Source organism: Chiloscyllium punctatum, chromosome 47, assembly GCF_047496795.1.
Source record: "Chiloscyllium punctatum isolate Juve2018m chromosome 47, sChiPun1.3, whole genome shotgun sequence".
Classification (NCBI taxonomy): domain Eukaryota; kingdom Metazoa; phylum Chordata; class Chondrichthyes; order Orectolobiformes; family Hemiscylliidae; genus Chiloscyllium; species Chiloscyllium punctatum.
Window position 1 is genome coordinate 59,116,394 of NC_092785.1, and position 18,524 is coordinate 59,134,917.

At 49.9% G+C, this 18,524-nt stretch overlaps 1 non-coding gene across 1 annotated transcript; it reads left to right on the top strand.

Annotated features, from left to right (window-relative positions):
- Positions 1–5,174: 5,174 nt before the first annotated feature.
- trnal-uaa (transfer RNA leucine (anticodon UAA)) lies at positions 5,175–5,256 on the top strand. Its single transcript has one exon. It is a non-coding gene; the product is annotated as a tRNA-Leu (tRNA).
- Positions 5,257–18,524: the final 13,268 nt, after the last annotated feature.

Consider the following 18,524-nt stretch of genomic DNA (forward strand, 5'->3'; position numbering starts at 1 on the left):
ACAGATGCAGCAAGAACAACCATCGCTGTTGCCCTGGGGGCTCTTGAACCAGGAACCTTTTATTTAACAGTCGAATGCGGTGAAACTTCTAACCTAACACCTTGCACGATCCTCTAAAGCAGGCTGTGACTGACTTCCCACTTCAGTCTACCCTTCCCAGAACGCCAACTGTCCTCTATCAGTTTTACATTGCCAGAATATAGACTGGGACATTCATTATGGCGACATGGGAACAGTCTGATCCCAACCACTACAGACACACCCATGACACTGGGAACCAGCTCTCCTCCAACCGGGACCATCTCCCTTCGAGCCTCCCAGTGTCTTGTGTGGTCCCGAGTTATTTCATTGATCTAGAGTCCAGATGAGATTTGTATTCCTCATGTACAGGAACGAGAATTCTTTCAATGTCTCCGATCAATTTATGTGGCGTCCTCTTCAAGAAGTGGAAGGTGTCTTGACTGTTTCTGCTCAGCCCGACAGTTCACCCTTCTTCATTCTCCTCTGATTCCATTTCCCAAAGAGTTCCCGAAGATTCACAAAGCTGGAAACTGTGTTATAAGGGATGCGCCTTTAACATTTGTGCACCTGCCAACTGACGATATTTTCCCAAAATCTCTTCACAATCCTCAGTCTTACACCGTGTCCAGGGATGAGAAGTCCCGTTTTGTGGAGAGATTCCCAAGGCTGGTGAGTTTCTCTTTGGAGTAAAGATGGTTAACCGGCAATTTCCTGCGGCTGTTTATAATGATGGGAATGGGAACCGTGGGCATGGGCACTTTGACGAGCAGGAGCAAGTGTTGCCACTGACCAGAGGCAGTGAACAGAGGGACTGGGATTAAAGGAATCGAATGAAAAGCAGCACTTCTGCGCAGTACATTCAAAGAATACTGCAGGAGCTCGATGGGTCTAGCAGTATCTGTGAAAAGAGAAACAGAAAGAACGGTTGGAGTGTGGTATATTTCTGATTAGGAACTCGACCAGCCCATGTCTAATCAAATAACTGGCCTGGCTTTGCTGACATGGGATTTCTGAAGTCTGAGCGAGAATGTGCCCGACAGGAAGTTGTTCAAGATGGAGTCGGCAGGATTTGACCCTGCGTGGGGTCACATTAATGGATTAATAACCCATTGCCTTAATTACTCGGCCCCGAATACCCTTGCGTACAAGTGGCTTAATATCTCTTCTAGAATGGAGAGTTGTAACCTGAAACACCACTATTTGGCTTGTCCTGTCCGCTGCATGACCCCAGTATTCACTGTCACCCTCTCTTGGTTCAGAACGGAGGAGGATGCTGGGAGATCAAGTTGAATGACACCCACATTGATGAGAGGTAAAGGGGATGGGAAGGATCCATTTTCATGTGCAGAGAGCTTCATAAACACAGCAGTGCACCGAGTGTCCTTGTGTTTGACTAGCACTTACACCGCCAACTGAATTACAGCCATTGTAGTGCTCTTGAAGAAGACTCTCCATGGGCAAATCTAATGTGAAAAATCAGCTCTAATTGGTTAATCAGGTATCAAAGTATGAAATGTTTTCAAATACTCACAGCTGGCAGTAGAGAGTGTAGATCTACCTTCAGGGGTTCATTCTGCTCTGATTTACACCCAGGATAATGTGGGACTAGAGGGCCTCATCACAGCGGAAGGGGTCAAACATTGAAGACTCTGATGGGGAGGATATTCTCTCTATGAGAGGGTAGCAAATCAGTGGAATTCTTTCCAACAGAGGGCCCTCACGGCGAGGTATTTTCACGGCTGAGATAGACAGACATTTAGTCAATTCACCATCAAGGGCCAGGGAGATAAGGCTGAGAAGGGGAGTTGAGGATTAAACAAATCAGCCCGTGATCTCATTGAAAACTCGCCGACTTGATCGGCGAAAATGCTTCCAACTGCTCTAATATCTTTGCTGTCAGTTGGAAGATGCTAAACCCCACTGTAAACGAAGGAAAGCACAAAGTTAGGAAGAGATGACTGCAGTCAAACGGAGTCACAATTATTTATTGCTAGGAAAATCAAACTGTCAATTTGCCAGATTTCTTTGCTAAAGTGGGCGGTAGAGTTGACCAAGGGAGCTGTTGATTTGAGTGTTCTTGGATATGAAACAAATAAAGGTCAGTGACATTTGTTTTCTGGCAAAATGCATGGCCTTTTCTGATGGTTACAATGAAAGAGATGGTTTCCAAGAAAAGACAGAGACTAAGTCACCTGTAAAGTAATCAATGGCCAAGATATGACTCGCGATGTTCTATGGGACATATATGATTTATTGATTATTGTTCTCCAAACTTCCTTTACAATGGAACCGGGAGTGGGAGCGGGGAATTAAACCCACCCATGTTTATTGCTATCTTTTACCACTCACACACAGTGTTTATTTCTTGTTCATTTTATTTCACATTGTGGTTACTGCGAGTGGGATTGTAAACTGCATCTGCCGGTGAGTTCTTTCCTCACTCTTCCTAATCTCTTCCCAAACCCATTCTGCATCCTTATCTCCGGAATGAAGGTAATCTCTAACCATTGTACAAGTGTCACTAAAACCTCTGCATTTCACACGCCTCTGTATGTCATCTCCCAATATTAATTGATACTTTACTGTGCTGCAATTCTGCATAATATGTGAAAAACAAAATAGAGACTGGTGGACCTGGGTTTCCAACGCACATTATTGCAGCCAAACCGCAGATGACTGACCACAATCCGATCACGGAAACACGCACCGATCCATCAGGTAACACAGAATAAGCTCAGCACTAGAGGACATGTCAGGATCAGCACCAGAAACACAACAGAAATATTTCTCTGCGCTGCTATGGTGGATGGATTTCTCAATGAGCAATCGGGAGTCACATGTGTTCCATCAGGAGTGACGTCACACCCGGAAGTAACCAGTGTCACAGACGGTCATGTGATCCAAGTTCCAAGCCCCGGACTCCGAGACACTCAGTTCCCTGTGGATAGCTCCAAGGAACAGCCGTCCGTGGAGTTTATGGGTTAGTTGAACTTTATGAATGCAGCTCGCTAGTTGTCGGCCTGTTTCTCCGATATAGTATTTCATGCAGTCGCTGCGTGGAATCTACACAACCAGGTTTGTACATGATGGGTATTGGGTGTTGTGTTCTGGGGAGTTTTGTCTGAGTGAGGCTGTCGGTTTATGTGTCTGTTGTAACCCAGTGTGTTCAGAGGAGTCTGACCGTCAGTTCCCAGCAATTTATTTTAATAAAGGGGAGTATGCATTTCAAATTACCTGGTGGCATATCCTCGTTGCGAATTTCGTGTGCCAGATATCTGGGAATGAAATCGTGGGGATATCCATTCTTGGCAAAGAAATTGTGTGACAGTCCCGAATTGTCACGGACCAGCTGTCCCGAGTAGTAATCCGTCCAGACGGCAAGGTTTGGTGAGAACAGCACAATAGTAATAGGACAGGGCAAACAGAAGGCAGACAGAGAATTTCTCGAAGCAGGGCACTCATCCGCGGATTCCATCAATAAACAGATTCATCTGGACCCAGTCTGTAACCCCAAAAACCGGAAGCAGCGGGAATGAAACCAAATCAATTCCAACTGCCCCAGGACAGCAGCGCTTCACAACAGACTCTGCAGCCCTGAGGATGGCACCCAGAAATGTGAGGAAAATGCTGCAAACCATCTTCCCAGCTCCGCCAAACATTCCAACACCAACTCCAGGAGGCACACGGACTCCACATCTTTCTGATCCTAAACGCTCCGGTTTTCCGCAGCAGAGTATTGTACCCTGAACCCCCGGGAACAAGGTGAGGATGGCAACCCGTACACGGCCAGGAACGGCAGTGAGAGTGAGGGCAACAGCTGCCATTGTCGTATGGACAGCCACAAACACTCCCTTTGAAAAGGATTTTGTCCATATGAAAGTCTGTACAGCAGTATAACCCGGGGACCAACCAGACTGCGCTGGGGATTCATATTCCAGACAATTTACGGTGGGCACCGTTTTCCCTGAAAGTGAGTGGAGATTGATATTTCATTGCTGATGTGAAACCAGATCCTACACTGAATCTGCTCGCCGGTTTTTGTTGCTGTGGTGAAACGTTGTTCTAGCTCTCTGGTTTCCTTCATTCCTGTCCTGGTCAGGGAGGCTGGGGATTGGTCCTCTCCATCAGATGGAGGGACCAGCGCATTGTTGACCCAATTTAATCAAGAATGGAATTGGTTATCTTCACTTCTCATGGTTCATTGTTGTTCTGTTTTGTTGGATCTTACTTGAGCACTTTCTGGGACTTGACAATGCATTAAAGCTCCAGTCTGTTTGGAAGCACGGTTTGGAATTGTCTCGCTGCCATTTGTGTGAGCAGTACATGACATAGACGAATCGCACTCCCTCAAAGTCAGCATGCCAGTGTGTCTGGCAATGGGTCCGCCTTTTCTGTTTTGCTTCTGTCCCACGCTAAGAGCTGTCAGTTTTTGGATTCGCTGGAGTGCTGAGGGGGTAACACAATTTGTGTGGTATTTTTCTTCAGGCCAAACTCCACCCTCCAGGAAAAATAGCCAAACGCGCTGAGTAACAATCAGCAGGCGTTTGTTTTAGCAAATGGTCTATTCAAGCTGGTGTCAGCTTCTGGAGCGTCTCAGAGTTGCCAAGCACGGAAACAAGCCCTGCTATCTAACTTGCCACTGCTAAACAGATAACCGAAATTAATCTAACCATATTTGCCAAAATTTGTCCCTTATCTCTCCGAACCCTTTCAGATGCCTTTGAAATGTTGTGAGCGCACCAGTCTCTGACACTAAATATGGCAATTCATTCTGGACACACGGAAATGTCTGTATTCAAAACAAGTGTCCCTCACATCCCCTTTAAATGTTACTGTTCTCACATTTAACCAATGTTATCTCGCTTTGAACTCATGTGCCTTGTGAAAAATTACTCCCTGACTCTTTTCTCTGTCCGTCTGCCTCATGTCTTTATAAAATTCTGTAAGGCCTTTCCTCAGCCCTGAAGCTCCAGGGAAAACTGTCGAAGACAATTCAGCTTCGTGCTATTGTCCAAACAGTGCAAACCTTGGAAACCCTTTCAAATACTTTCGAAATTGCACCACGTTCGTTACTGAATGCGTGATCTGTTAGTGCCTGAAGTGAAGCGATGCTGAAACTCTAGTAATGAGATTTTGGCGCACTGGGCCTCTGTGGTAGTGTGGCCGAGTGGTCTAAGGCGCTGGATTTAAGCTCCAGTCTCTATCGAGTCGTGGGTTCGAATCCCACCGCTACCAGCGGTTGCTCCGCTGCAAACAGTTGAACAGAGCAAAACCTCTGCAGGCCGTCTGCGTCTTCGTTGTTGTGTTTGCCGCTGCTCAGGTCAACTCAGGAAAACAGTGTGAGTCCTTGCATTCGAAGCCTCCTCAACCCCTCTGCTTTCGGATATATGCGTGGCCAGCTTCTGTGTCTCAAATAGTCAGTGCATTTGGCTGGAAGTTTGGTGGTTCGAGCCCGCCCTTATCATCGAGTATTTCAGTTCAAGTCTTTGAGACCAACCACGTCCCGACACGAGAACCCACCCGAGTCTGCAGCTGGATGTGGCCCCAATCTCTCCAAGGCCCCGCTGCCAACAGAAAGCGGCTACTGCAGCTTCAATCAGCGGCTTCCTGCTCAGCACCTGGAAAATCCTTCCCCAGGAACGGCTCTTCCCGTGTGAAAGGGACAACCATTCCACTTTAAATTGGACACGGCTTCAGAGGATTGTTCCTGTTCTTGGAACGTTTCATAAACAAAACTCCTGTCTCGCAAATAAGAAGTGGGAAAAGTTGTTGGCAGGAAGAATAGAGAAAGTGTTGACTGTGAGGACTCTGTCTCGTCAGCAGATGGGATTCCATCTTATGGGCAAGTGGAGACAGCTTTCACACAGAAACCGAGGTGTGATCAAACACAGTCGGATCGACGTGTCCAAACCAACCCCTACACTGGGTTACAATACTGCAAGTGGGGCAGAGAGCTGGATTTCTTTAAAGGAGGGAAAGGGCCCATCGTGAGGCTGGAACCTACGGCCCTGAGATTAAGCATCTCATGCTCTACCGACTAAAGTAGCTTGGCCTGCCTCACGATTGATGAGTGTGTCATTTCATCCTGAGTTATTTCACCCGGCATTGCAATTTACAAGGATCCAGTTCATTCCTCCCAATCACAAATGTCATCATTCACACTTTCCATTTCTCAGCTATTATTCCTTCAGAACATTATTATCTATTTAACACTTGTCTCTGGATTTAAGACTCAATATAAATATTTTCATATTTTTATCCTCATCTTTATGTCACTTGGGAAATCAATCAATCAATTGGTTTCCCAATCAATTGGGAAATTACCTAAGGAAACCCAATCATTCCTGTTTGGAGTGTAAGGAATCCCATCTGCTGACGAGACAGAGTCCTCACAGTCAACACTTTCTCTATTCTTCCTGCCAACAACTTTTCCCACTTCTTATTTGCGAGACAGGAGTTTTGTTTATGAAACGTTCCAAGAACAGGAACAATCCTCTGAAGCCGTGTCCAATTTAAAGTGGAATGGTTGTCCCTTTCACACGGGAAGAGCCGTTCCTGGGGAAGGATTTTCCATGTGCTGTGTCCCAGGGCTGAGCAGGAAGCCGCTGATTGAAGCTGCAGTAGCCGCTTTCTGTTGGCAGCGGGGCCTTGGAGAGATTGGGGCCACATCCAGCTGCAGACTCGGGTGAGTTCTCGTGGTTGCAGACTCGGGACATGGTTGGTCTCAATGCTTGAACTGAAATAATTGAGGATCAGTGCGAAGGGAGGGCTCGAACCACCAAACTTTCAGACAAATGTACTGACTATTTGAGACACAGAAACTGGCCATGCAGATATCCGAAAGGAGAGGGGTTGAGGAGGGTCCGACTAATATCAACATACCTCTATTTCCCCATCTCCCTGCCACCCTCTCCTTCACCCTCTCTCCTTCCCCTCTCCTTCACCCTCTCACCTTACCCCCTCTCCTTCCCCCTCTCCTGCCCCCCTCTCCTACCCCCAATCTCCTTCCCCCTCTCCTTCCCATCTCCTTCCCCTTCTCCTTCCTCCCCTCTGCTACCCCCATCTCCTTCCCCTTCCTTCCCCCCACTCTCCTTCCAGCGGATCTCCTCAACCCCCTCTCCTTACCCCATGTCCCCCTCCCTTCCACCTCCTTCCCCCTATCTCCTTCCCCCTTCCTTCCCCCCTCCCCAACTCCTTCCCCATTCCTTCCCCCCTCTACTGTCCCCATCTCCTTTCCCCCTCTCCTCCCTCCTATGTCCTTCCCCCTTCCTTCCCCCTCTCCTTCCCCCTATCTCCTTCCCACCCTCTCCTTCCCCCCCTCTCCTTCCCCCTTCCTTCCCACCTTCTCCTTCCCCCTTGTCCTTCCCTCCCCGTCTCGTTCCCCCTATCTCCGTCCCCCTATCTCCTTCCCCCTTCCTTCGCCCTCTCCTTCCTTCCTTTCCCCCTCTCTTTACCCCAATCTCCTTCCCCCTTACTTCCACCCCTCTCTTTCCCCCATCTAGTCCCCCCTATCTCCATCCCACTCTCGCTCCCCCATCCTTCCCCCCTCCTTCCCCCCTCCTTCCCCCATCTACTTCCCCCCATCTCCTTCCCCTATCTCCTTCCCCCTCTCCTTCAACACCCTCTCCTTCCTCTTATCCCCTTCCCCCTTCCTTCCCCCACCTCTCCTTCACCCCTATTTCCTTCATCCTTCCTTCCCCCTCTCCTTCGCCCCCTCCTTCCACCCCTCTCCTTCCATTCTATCTCCTTCCCGCTTCCTTCCCTCCTCTCCTTCCCCACTTTCTCCTTCCCCCTCCCTTCCACCTCCTTCCCCCTATCTCCTTCCCCGTTCCTTCCCCACCCTTCCCCCATCTCCTTCCTGCTTGTCTCCTTCCTTCCCCCATCTCCTTCCCCCATCTCCTTCCCCCATCTCCTTCCCCCATCTCCTTCCCCCATCTCCTTCCACCATCTCCTTCCCCCATCTCCTTCCTCTATCTCCTTCCCCCTTCCTTCCCCCCTCTTCTTCCTTCCTTACCCCCTCTCCTTACCCCTTATCTCCTTCCCCCTTCTTTCCCCCCCGGCTTCCCCATCTCCTCCCCCTTTCCTGCTTATCTCCTTCCCACTTCCTTCCCCCGTCTCGTTCCCCCCATCTCTTTCCCCCTTCCTTCCCCCCTCTCCTTCCCCCTATCTCCTTACACCCCTCTCCTTCCCACCTATCTGCTTCCACCTTCCTTCCCCCCACGCCTTCCCCCATATCGCCTTCCCCCTTCCTTCCCCAACCTCTGCTTCGCCCCTATCTCCTTCCCACTTCCTTCCCCCGCTCCTTCCCCCTATCTCCTTCCCCCTTCCTTTCACCCCCTCTCCTTCCCCCATCTCCTTCTCCCTTCCTTCTCCCCCTCTCCTTCCCCCATCTCCATCCCCCTTCCTTCCCCCCCTATCTCCTTCCCCGTTCCTTCCCCCACTCTCCTTCCCCCATCTCCTTCCCCCTTCCTTCACCCCCTCTACTTCCCCCTTCCTTCTCCCCCTCATTCCCCCATCTCCTTGTCACCCCATCTCCTTGCCTTATCTCCTTCCCCCTTCCTTAACCCCCTCTCCTTCCCCATCTCCTTCCTCCTTCCTTTTCCCCCTTCCCCATCTCCTTTTCCCTCACTCCCCCTTCCCCTTCCTTCTCACCCCTCTACTTCCCCATCTCCTTCCCACTTCCTTCCACCCCTCCTTCCCCCATCTCCTGCCCCCCTCTGCTTCCCCACCCTCTCCTTCCCCATCTCCTTCCCCCTATCTCCTTCCCCCTCTCCTTCAACACCCTCTCGTTCCTCCTATCTCCTTCTACCTTCCTCCCCCCTCCGACCCACCCTCTCCTTCCCCCATCTCCTTCCCCACCCTCTACTACCCCCTACCTCCTTCCCCCTCTCCTTCACCCCCTCTCTTTCCCACCTCTCCTTCACCCCCTCTCCTTCCCCCTCTCCTTCCCCCCTCCCTTGCCACCCTCTCCTGCCCCCAATCTCCTGCCCCCTCTCCTTTCCCCATCTACTTCACCCCTGGGTGTGTTACACTGACAGAGAGGGGTCAGTCTGCTCTTCCCTGGGTGTGTTACACTGACAGAGAGGGGTCAGTCTGCTCTTCCCTGGGTGTGTTACATTGACAGAGTGGGGTCAGTCTGGTCTTCCCTGGGTGTGTTACATTGACAGAGTGGGGTCAGTCTGCTATTCACTGGGTGTGGTCATTGAACGAGTGAGGTCAGTGTGCTCTTCCCTGGGTGTGTTACATTGACAGTGTGGGGTCAGTCTGTTTTTTTCTACCTGTGTGGGTTACATTGACAGAGTGGGGCCAGTCTGGTCTTCCCTGGGTGGGCTACAATGACAGAGGGGGGTCAGTCTGCTCTTCGCTGGTTGTGATTCATTGACTGAGTGGGGTCAGTGTGTTTTTCCCTGGGTGTGTTACATTGACAGAGTGAGGTCAGTCTGATCTTCCCTGGGTGGGTTACATTGACAGAGTGGGGTCAGTCTGGTCTTCCCTGGGTCTGTTACATTGACAGTGTGAGGTCAGTCTGCTCTTCCCTGGGTGTGTTACACTGACCGAGTCGGGTCAGTCTGCTCTTCCCTGGGTGTGTTACATTGACAGAGTGAGGTCAGTCTGCTATTCACTGGGTGTGTTACATTGACAGTGTGAGGTCAGTCTGCTCTTCCCTGGGTGTGTTACATTGTCAGACTGGGGTCAGTCTGCCCTTCCCTGGGTGTGTTACATTGACAGAGTGAGGTCAGTCTGCTATTCACTGGGTGTGTTATATTGACAGAGTGAGGTCAGTCTGCTCTTCCCTGGGTGTGTTACATTGTCAGACTGGGGTCAGTCTGCCCTTCCCTGGGTGTGTTACATTGATAGAGTGGGGTCAATCTGATCTTCCCTGGGTCTGTTACATTGACAGTGTGAGGTCAGTCTGCTCTTCCTTGGGTCTGTTACATTGACAGTGTGAGGTCAGTCTGCTCTTCCCTGGGTATGTTACATTGATAGAGTGGGGTCAATCTGATCATCTCTGGGTGTGTTATATTGACAGAGTGAGGTCAGTCTGCTCTTCGCTGGGTGTGTTACACTGACAGAGTCGGGTCAGTCTGCTCTTCCCTGGGTCTGTTACATTGACAGTGTGAGGTCAGTCTGCTCTTCCTTGGGTCTGTTGCATTGACTGAGTGGGGTCAGTCTGCTCTTCCCTGGGTGTGTTACATTGTCAGACTGGGGTCAGTCTGCCCTTCCCTGGGTGTGTTACATTGACAGAGTGAGGTCAGTCTGCTATTCACTGGGTGTGTTACATTGACAGAGTGAGGTCAGTCTGCTCTTCCCTGGGTGTGTTACATTGTCAGAGTGGGGTCAGTCTGCCCTTCCCTGGGTGTGTTAAATTGACAGAGTGAGGTCAGTCTGCTATTCACTGGGTGTGTTACATTCACAGAGTGGGGTCAGTCTGCTCTTCCCTGGGTGTGTTACATTGTCAGACTGGGGTCAAACTGCCCTTCCCTGGGTGTGTTACATTGACAGAGTGAGGTCAGTCTGCTCTTCCCTGGGTGTGTTACATTGACAGATTGCGGTCAGTCTGCTCTTCCCTTGGTATGTTACATTGATAGAGTGGTGGCAATCTGATCTTCTCTGGGTGTGTTATATTGACAGAGTGGGGACAGTCTGCTCTTCCCTGGGTGTGTTACATTGACAGAGTGAGGTCAGTCTGCTATTCACTGGGTGTGTTACATTCACAGAGTGGGGTCAGTCTGCTCTTCCCTGGGTGTGTTACACTGACAGAGCCGGGTCAGTCTGCTCTTCACTGGGTGAGGTACATTGACCGAGTCGGATCACTCTGCTGTTCCCTGGGTGTGGTTCATTGAAAGAGTGTGGTCAGTCTGCACTTCCCTGGGTGTGTTACATTGACAGAGTGGGGTCAGTCTGCTCTTCCCTGGGTGGGTTATATTGACAGAGTGAGGTCAGTCTGATCTTCCCTGGGTGTGTTACATTGACAGAGTGGGGTCAGTCTGCTCTTCCCTGGGTGTGGTAATTGACCGAGTGAGGTCAGTCTGCTCTTCCCTGGGTGTGTTATATTGACAGAGTGGGGTCAGTCTGCTCTTCCCTGGGTGTGTTACATTGACAGTGTGAGGTCAGTCTGCTCTTCCCTGGGTGTGTTACATTGACAGAGTGGGGTCACTCTGCTCTTCCCTGGGTATGTTACATTGATAGAGTGGGGTCAATCTGCTCTTCCCAGGGTACGTTACATTGATAGAGTTGGGTCAATCTGATCTTCTCTGGGTGTGTTACATTGACAGAGTAGTGTCAGTCTGCTCTTCCCTGGGTGTGTTACACTGACAGAGTCGGGTCAGTCTGCTCTTCACTCGGTGTGGTACATTGACCGAGTTGGATCAGTCTGCTGTTCCCTGGGTGTGGTACATTGACAGAGTGTTGTCAGTCTGTTCTTCCCTGGGCGTGTTACAGTGACAGAGAGGGGTCAGTCTGCTCTTCCCTGGATGGGTTACAATGACAGAGTAGAATCAGTCTGCTCTTCCCTGGGTGTGTTACATTGACAGAGTGAGGCCAGTCTGCACTTCCCTGGGTGTGTTACATTGACAGAGTGGGGTCAGTCTGCTCTTCCCTGGGTGGATTATATTGACAGAGTGAGGTCAGTCTGCTCTTCGCTGGTTGTATTACATTGACAGAGTGAGGCCAGTCTGCACTTCCCTGGATGTGTTACATTGACAGAGTGGGGTCAGTCTGCTCTTCCCTGGGTGGGTTATATTGACAGAGTGAGGTCAGTCTGCTCTTCCCTGGATGTGTTACATTGACAGAGTGAGGTCAGTCTGCTCTTCCCTGGGTGTGTTAGATTGACAGAGTGGGGTCAGTCTGCTCTTCCCTGGGTGTGTTACCTTGACAGAGTGGGGTCAGTCTGCTTTTCCCTGGGTGTGTTACATTGACAGTGTGAGGTCAGTCTGCTTTTCCCTGGGTGTGTTACATTGACAGAGTGGGGTCACTCTGCTCTTCCCTGGGTATGTTACATTGATAGAGTGGGGTCAATCTGCTCTTCCCAGGGTACGTTACATTGATTGAGTGGGGTCAATCTGATCTTCTCTGGGTGTGTTACATTGACAGAGTAGTGTCAGTCTGCTCTTCCCTGGGTGTGTTACACTGACAGAGTCGGGTCAGTCTGCTCTTCACTCGGTGTGGTACATTGACCGAGTTGGATCAGTCTGCTGTTCCCTGGGTGTGGTACATTGACAGAGTGTTGTCAGTCTGTTCTTCCCTGGGCGTGTTACATTGATAGAGTGTGGTCAGTCTGCTCTTTCCTGGGTGGGTTACAGTGACAGAGAGGGGTCTGTCTGCTCTTCCCTGGATGGGTTACAATGACAGAGTGGGGTCAGTCTACTCTTTACTGGGTGTGTTACATTGACAGAGTGTGGTCAGTCTGCACTTCCCTCGGTGTGTTACATTGACAGAGTGAGGTCAGTCTGCTCTTCCCTGGGTGTTTTACATTGACAGAGTAGAATCAGTCTGCTCTTCCCTGGGTGTGTTACATTGACAGAGTGGGGTCAGTCTTGTCTTCCCTGGGTGTGTTACATTGACAGAGTGGGGTCAGTCTGCTATTCACTGGGTGTGGTCATTGAACGAGTGAGGTCAGTGTGCTCTTCCCTGGGTGTGTTACATTGACAGTGTGGGGTCAGTCTGTTTTTTTCTACCTGTGTGGGTTACATTGACAGAGTGGGGCCAGTCTGGTCTTCCCTGGGTGGGTTACAATGACAGAGTGGGGTCAGTCTGCTCTTCGCTGGTTGTGATTCATTGACTGAGTGGGGTCAGTGTGTTTTTCCCTGGGTGTGTTACATTGACAGAGTGAGGTCAGTCTGATCTTCCCTGGGTGGGTTACATTGACAGAGTGGGGTCAGTCTGGTATTCCCTGGGTCTGTTACATTGACAGAGAGGGGTCAGTCTGCTCTTCCCTGTGTCTGTTACATTGACAGTGTGAGGTCAGTCTGCTCTTCCCTGGGTGTGTTACACTGACCGAGTCGGGTCAGTCTGCTCTTCCCTGGGTGTGTTACATTGACAGAGTGAGGTCAGTCTGCTATTCACTGGGTGTGTTACATTGACAGAGTGAGGTCAGTCTGCTCTTCCCTGGGTGTGTTACATTGTCAGACTGGGGTCAGTCTGCCCTTCCCTGGGTGTGTTACATTGATAGAGTGGGGTCAATCTGATCTTCCCTGGGTGGGTTACATTGACAGAGTGGGGTCAGTCTGGTCTTCCCTGGGTCTGTTACATTGACAGAGAGGGGTCAGTCTGCTCTTCCCTGGGTCTGTTACATTGACAGTGTGAGGTCAGTCTGCTCTTCCCTGGGTGTGTTCCACTGACCGAGTCGGGTCAGTCTGCTCTTCCCTGGGTGTGTTACATTGACAGAGTGAGGTCAGTCTGCTATTCACTGGGTGTGTTACATTGACAGAGTGAGGTCAGTCTGCTCTTCCCTGGGTGTGTTACATTGTCAGACTGGGGTCAGTCTGCCCTTCCCTGGGTGTGTTACATTGATAGAGTGGGGTCAATCTGATCTTCCCTGGGTCTGTTACATTGATAGAGTGGGGTCAATCTGATCATCTCTGGGTGTGTTATATTGACAGAGTGAGGTCAGTCTGCTCTTCGCTGGGTGTGTTACACTGACAGAGTCGGGTCAGTCTGCTCTTCCCTGGGTCTGTTACATTGACAGTGTGAGGTCAGTCTGCTCTTCCTTGGGTCTGTTGCATTGACTGAGTGGGGTCAGTCTGCTCTTCCCTGGGTGTGTTACATTGTCAGACTGGGGTCAGTCTGCCCTTCCCTGGGTGTGTTACATTGACAGAGTGAGGTCAGTCTGCTATTCACTGGGTGTGTTACATTGACAGAGTGAGGTCAGTCTGCTCTTCCCTGGGTGTGTTACATTGTCAGAGTGGGGTCAGTCTGCCCTTCCCTGGGTGTGTTAAATTGACAGAGTGAGGTCAGTCTGCTATTCACTGGGTGTGTTACATTCACAGAGTGGGGTCAGTCTGCTCTTCCCTGGGTGTGTTACATTGACTGAGTTGGGTCAGTCTGCTCTTCCCTGGGTATGTTACATTGTCAGACTGGGGTCAAACTGCCCTTCCCTGGGTGTGTTACATTGACAGAGTGAGGTCAGTCTGCTCTTCCCTGGGTGTGTTACATTGACAGATTGCGGTCAGTCTGCTCTTCCCTTGGTATGTTACATTGATCGAGTGGTGGCAATCTGATCTTCTCTGGGTGTGTTATATTGACAGAGTGGGGACAGTCTGCTCTTCCCTGGGTGTGTTACATTCACAGAGTGGGGTCAGTCTGCTCTTCCCTGGGTGTGTTACACTGACAGAGCCGGGTCAGTCTGCTCTTCACTGGGTGAGGTACATTGACAGAGTGAGGCCAGTCTGCACTTCCCTGGATGTGTTACATTGACAGAGTGGGGTCAGTCTGCTCTTCCCTGGGTGGGTTATATTGACAGAGTGAGGTCAGTCTGCTCTTCCATGGTTGTGTTACATTGACAGAGTGAGGTCAGTCTGCTCTTCCCTGGGTGTGTTAGATTGACAGAGTGGGGTCAGTCTGCTCTTCCCTGGGTGTGTTACATTGACAGAGTGGGGTCAGTCTGCTTTTCCCTGGGTGTGTTACATTGACAGTGTGAGGTCAGTCTGCTCTTCCCTGGGTGTGTTACATTGATAGAGTGGGGTCAATCTGCTCTTCCCAGGGTACGTTACATTGATAGAGTGGGGTCAATCTGATCTTCTCTGGGTGTGTTACATTGACAGAGTAGTGTCAGTCTGCTCTTCCCTGGGTGTGTTACACTGACAGAGTCGGGTCAGTCTGCTCTTCACTCGGTGTGGTACATTGACCGAGTTGGATCAGTCTGCTGTTCCCTGGGTGTGGTACATTGACAGAGTGTTGTCAGTCTGTTCTTCCCTGGGCGTGTTACATTGATAGAGTGTGGTCAGTCTGCTCTTTCCTGGGTGGGTTACAGTGACAGAGAGGGGTCTGTCTGCTCTTCCCTGGATGGGTTACAATGACGGAGTGAGGCCAGTCTGCACTTCCCTGGGTGTGTTACATTGACAGAGTGGGGTCAGTCTGCTCTTCCCTGGGTGGGTTATATTGACAGAGTGAGGTCAGTCTGCTCTTCGCTGGTTGTATTACATTGACAGAGTGAGGCCAGTCTGCACTTCCCTGGATGTGTTACATTGACAGAGTGGGGTCAGTCTGCTCTTCCCTGGGTGGGTTATATTAACAGAGTGAGGTCAGTCTGCTCTTCCCTGGTTGTGTTACATTGACAGAGTGAGGTCAGTCTGCTCTTCCCTGGGTGTGTTAGATTGACAGAGTGGGGTCAGTCTGCTCTTCCCTGGGTGTGTTACATTGACAGAGTGGGGTCAGTCTGCTTTTCCCTGGGTGTGTTACATTGACAGAGTGGGGTCAGTCTGCTCTTCCCTGGGTTTGTAAGATTGACAGAGTGGGGTCAGTCTGCTCTTCACTGGGTGTGTTACTTTGACTGATTGGTTCAGTCTGCTCTTCCCTGGCTGCGTTACATTGACAGAGTGAGGTCAGTCTGCTCTTCCCTGGTTGTGTTACATTGACAGAGTGGGGTCAGTGTGCTCTTCCTTGGGTGTGATGGATTCACAGTGTGGGGTCAGTCTGCTTTTCCCTGGGTGTGTTACATTGACAGAGTTGGGTCAGTCTTCTCTTCCCTGGGTGTGTTAGATTGACAGAGTGGGGTCAGTCTGCTTTTCCCTGGGCGTGTTACATTGACAGAGTGAGGTCAGTCTGCTCTTCCCTGGGTGTGTTACTTTGACAGAGTGGGGTCAGTCTGCTCTTCACTGGGTGTGTTACATTGTCAGACTGGGGTCAGTCTGCCCTTCCCTGGGTGTGTTACATTGACAGAGTGAGGTCAGTCTGCTCTTCCCTGGGTGTGTTACATTGACAGATTGCGGTCAGTCTGCTCTTCCCTTGGTATGTTACATTGATAGAGTGGGGTCAATCTGATCTTCCCTGGGTCTGTTACATTGACAGTTTGAGGTCAGTCTGCTCTTCCCTGGGTATGTTACATTGACAGAGTGGGGTCAATCTGATCATCTCTGGGTGTGTTATATTGACAGAGTGGGATCAGTCTGGTCTTCTCTGGGTGTGTTACATTGACAGAGTGAGGTCAGTCTGCTCTTCCTTGGGTCTGTTACATTGACTGAGTGTTGTCAGTCTGTTCTTCCCTGGGCGTGTTACAGTGACAGAGAGGGGTCTGTCTGCTCTTCCCTGGATGGGTTACAATGACAGAGTAGAATCAGTCTGCTCTTCCCTGGGTGTGTTACATTGACAGAGTGAGGCCAGTCTGCACTTCCCTGGGTGTGTTACATTGATAGAGTGGTGTCAATCTGATCTTCTCTGGGTGTGTTATATTGACAGAGTGTGGTCAGTCTGCTCTTCCCTGGGTGTGTTACATTGACAGAGTAGGGTCAGTCTACCCTTCACTGGTCACAGTGTGTTTCAGAGAATCCCAGAGACACGCCGTCACCAGCCTGTCTCTCACCACCATCCACACACTGCCCCCTCCGCCTGTAACCCACTGTCATTAACGCATCGACCTGAGTCTGACCGTCCCCTTCGAACACATACCACCCCCTGCCTGACACCCAACGCCACCTAAAACCGCCCCCAGCCTGAATCTCACCGCTGCCCAAACACCGCCCCTAGACTGACCCTCACTACCGTCCACCAACCACCACGAGCCTGACCCCACCGCTATCCACCAACCGCCCCAGCCTGACCCCACCACTGTTCAACACTGCCACAAGCCTGACCCTCACCGCCACCCACACACCATCTCCAGCCTAACCCTGACTGCCAATTTAGACAGGCTCTGTTCCAATTTTCCAATATATTGGCACTCCCACCAATTTTCTAATGCAACGGTACTGTGCACCAATCTCCCATTTATTGTTTCCACCAAATCTCCAATTTACTCACATCCCTGTACTAATCCTTCCATTTACTGATGCCCGAGCCTGATTCTACCATTTAAGGGTGTGTTACTCTAATTCTCCCATTTACTGTCTCCATGCACCAATTCTCTAATTTAGCTCCACTTTGCACCAGGTCTCTCATTTGCTGATGTCCCGCATCAATTCTTCAATTCTTTGTTTCCTCGCACCATTTCCCCCAATTACTGATGTCCTGAACAAGTTCTCCACTCAGTGTTGCCTTACACCAATCCTCATACTGACTGATGCTCTCGCCCAATTTAATGGTGCCCTCCTCTCATTCCCGCATCTAGTATTGTAATGTCCCAATTCTCCCATTTACTGCTAAACTGAAACTCTCCCATTCGGTTCCAACTGCACTAATTTGACAATACCAGATGCCCCATTCCAAATTCTCTTATTTCGATAAGCCCTTGCCCAATCCTTCCATTTAGTAGTTCCTTGGAATGATTCTCCATTTTTGTGGAGCACTGCCAGAATTCTAAGACTGAGTCAGAGACAAGTTGGACTGAAGTGTCTGTTTCCATGTTGTACATCTCTATGATTGTACGACTGTTTATGGCTCCGCTGCTCTGCACCATTTATCCCATTTACCAATCCTGCACAAACCCTGAAACTGCACCAACTCTCCCTTTGAGTATTATCCTGCCAAATATAAAGGCCGCTGCATAAACTCCCCAATTCCTGTTGCCCTGCCTCAATTCCCTCCATTTAATTGTTCCCTGAATCACTTCTTCCCCGTCCGAGTGTCCTGCTGAATTGTTTTCATTTAGTGATCCACTGAACTGAATCTCCAATTTAATGAACCTTGCAACATATCTTTTTATTGATTCCCTGGCCCCGATTCCCCAATCAGGAATAGGTTCTTGTTGTACTTTTGAAACTGGTGTCATAATTCAAACTTTTATGTTGGGGCAGTAGAATTACCCTTTGGGTAGAGAACTGGCTCGAAGGTAGAAGACAGAGGGTGGTGGGGGAGGGTTGCTTTTCAGACTGGAGGCCTGTGACCAGCGGTGTGCCCCAAGGACCGGTGCTGGGTCCACTGTTGTTTTGTCATTTATATGAATGATTTGGATGTGACCATAGGACGAATGGATAGTAAATTTGCAAATGACAGTAAAATTGGAAGTGTCAAGGACAGTGAAGATGGTTACCTCAGAGGACAACGGGATCTTGATCAGATGGGCCAGTGGGCCGAGGAGTGGCAGATGGAGATTAATTTAGATAAATGTGAGGTGCTGCATTTTGGAAAGGCAAAAGAGAGCAGGATTTATACACTGAATGGACAAGGTACTAGGGATGTTGCTAAACAAATAGACCTGGAGTGCAGCTTCATCGATCGTTGAATGTGGACTAACATTTCGATAGGATAGTGAAGAAAGCGTTTGTCATTTTTGTCTTTATTGCTCAGTTAATTGTGTAAAGGAGTTGGGAGGTCATGTTGCAGTATTGGTTCAGCCACGTTTGGTATAAAGTGCAATTCTGGACTCCCTCCTATAAGAAGGGTGTTGTGAAACTATAAAGAGTTCAGAA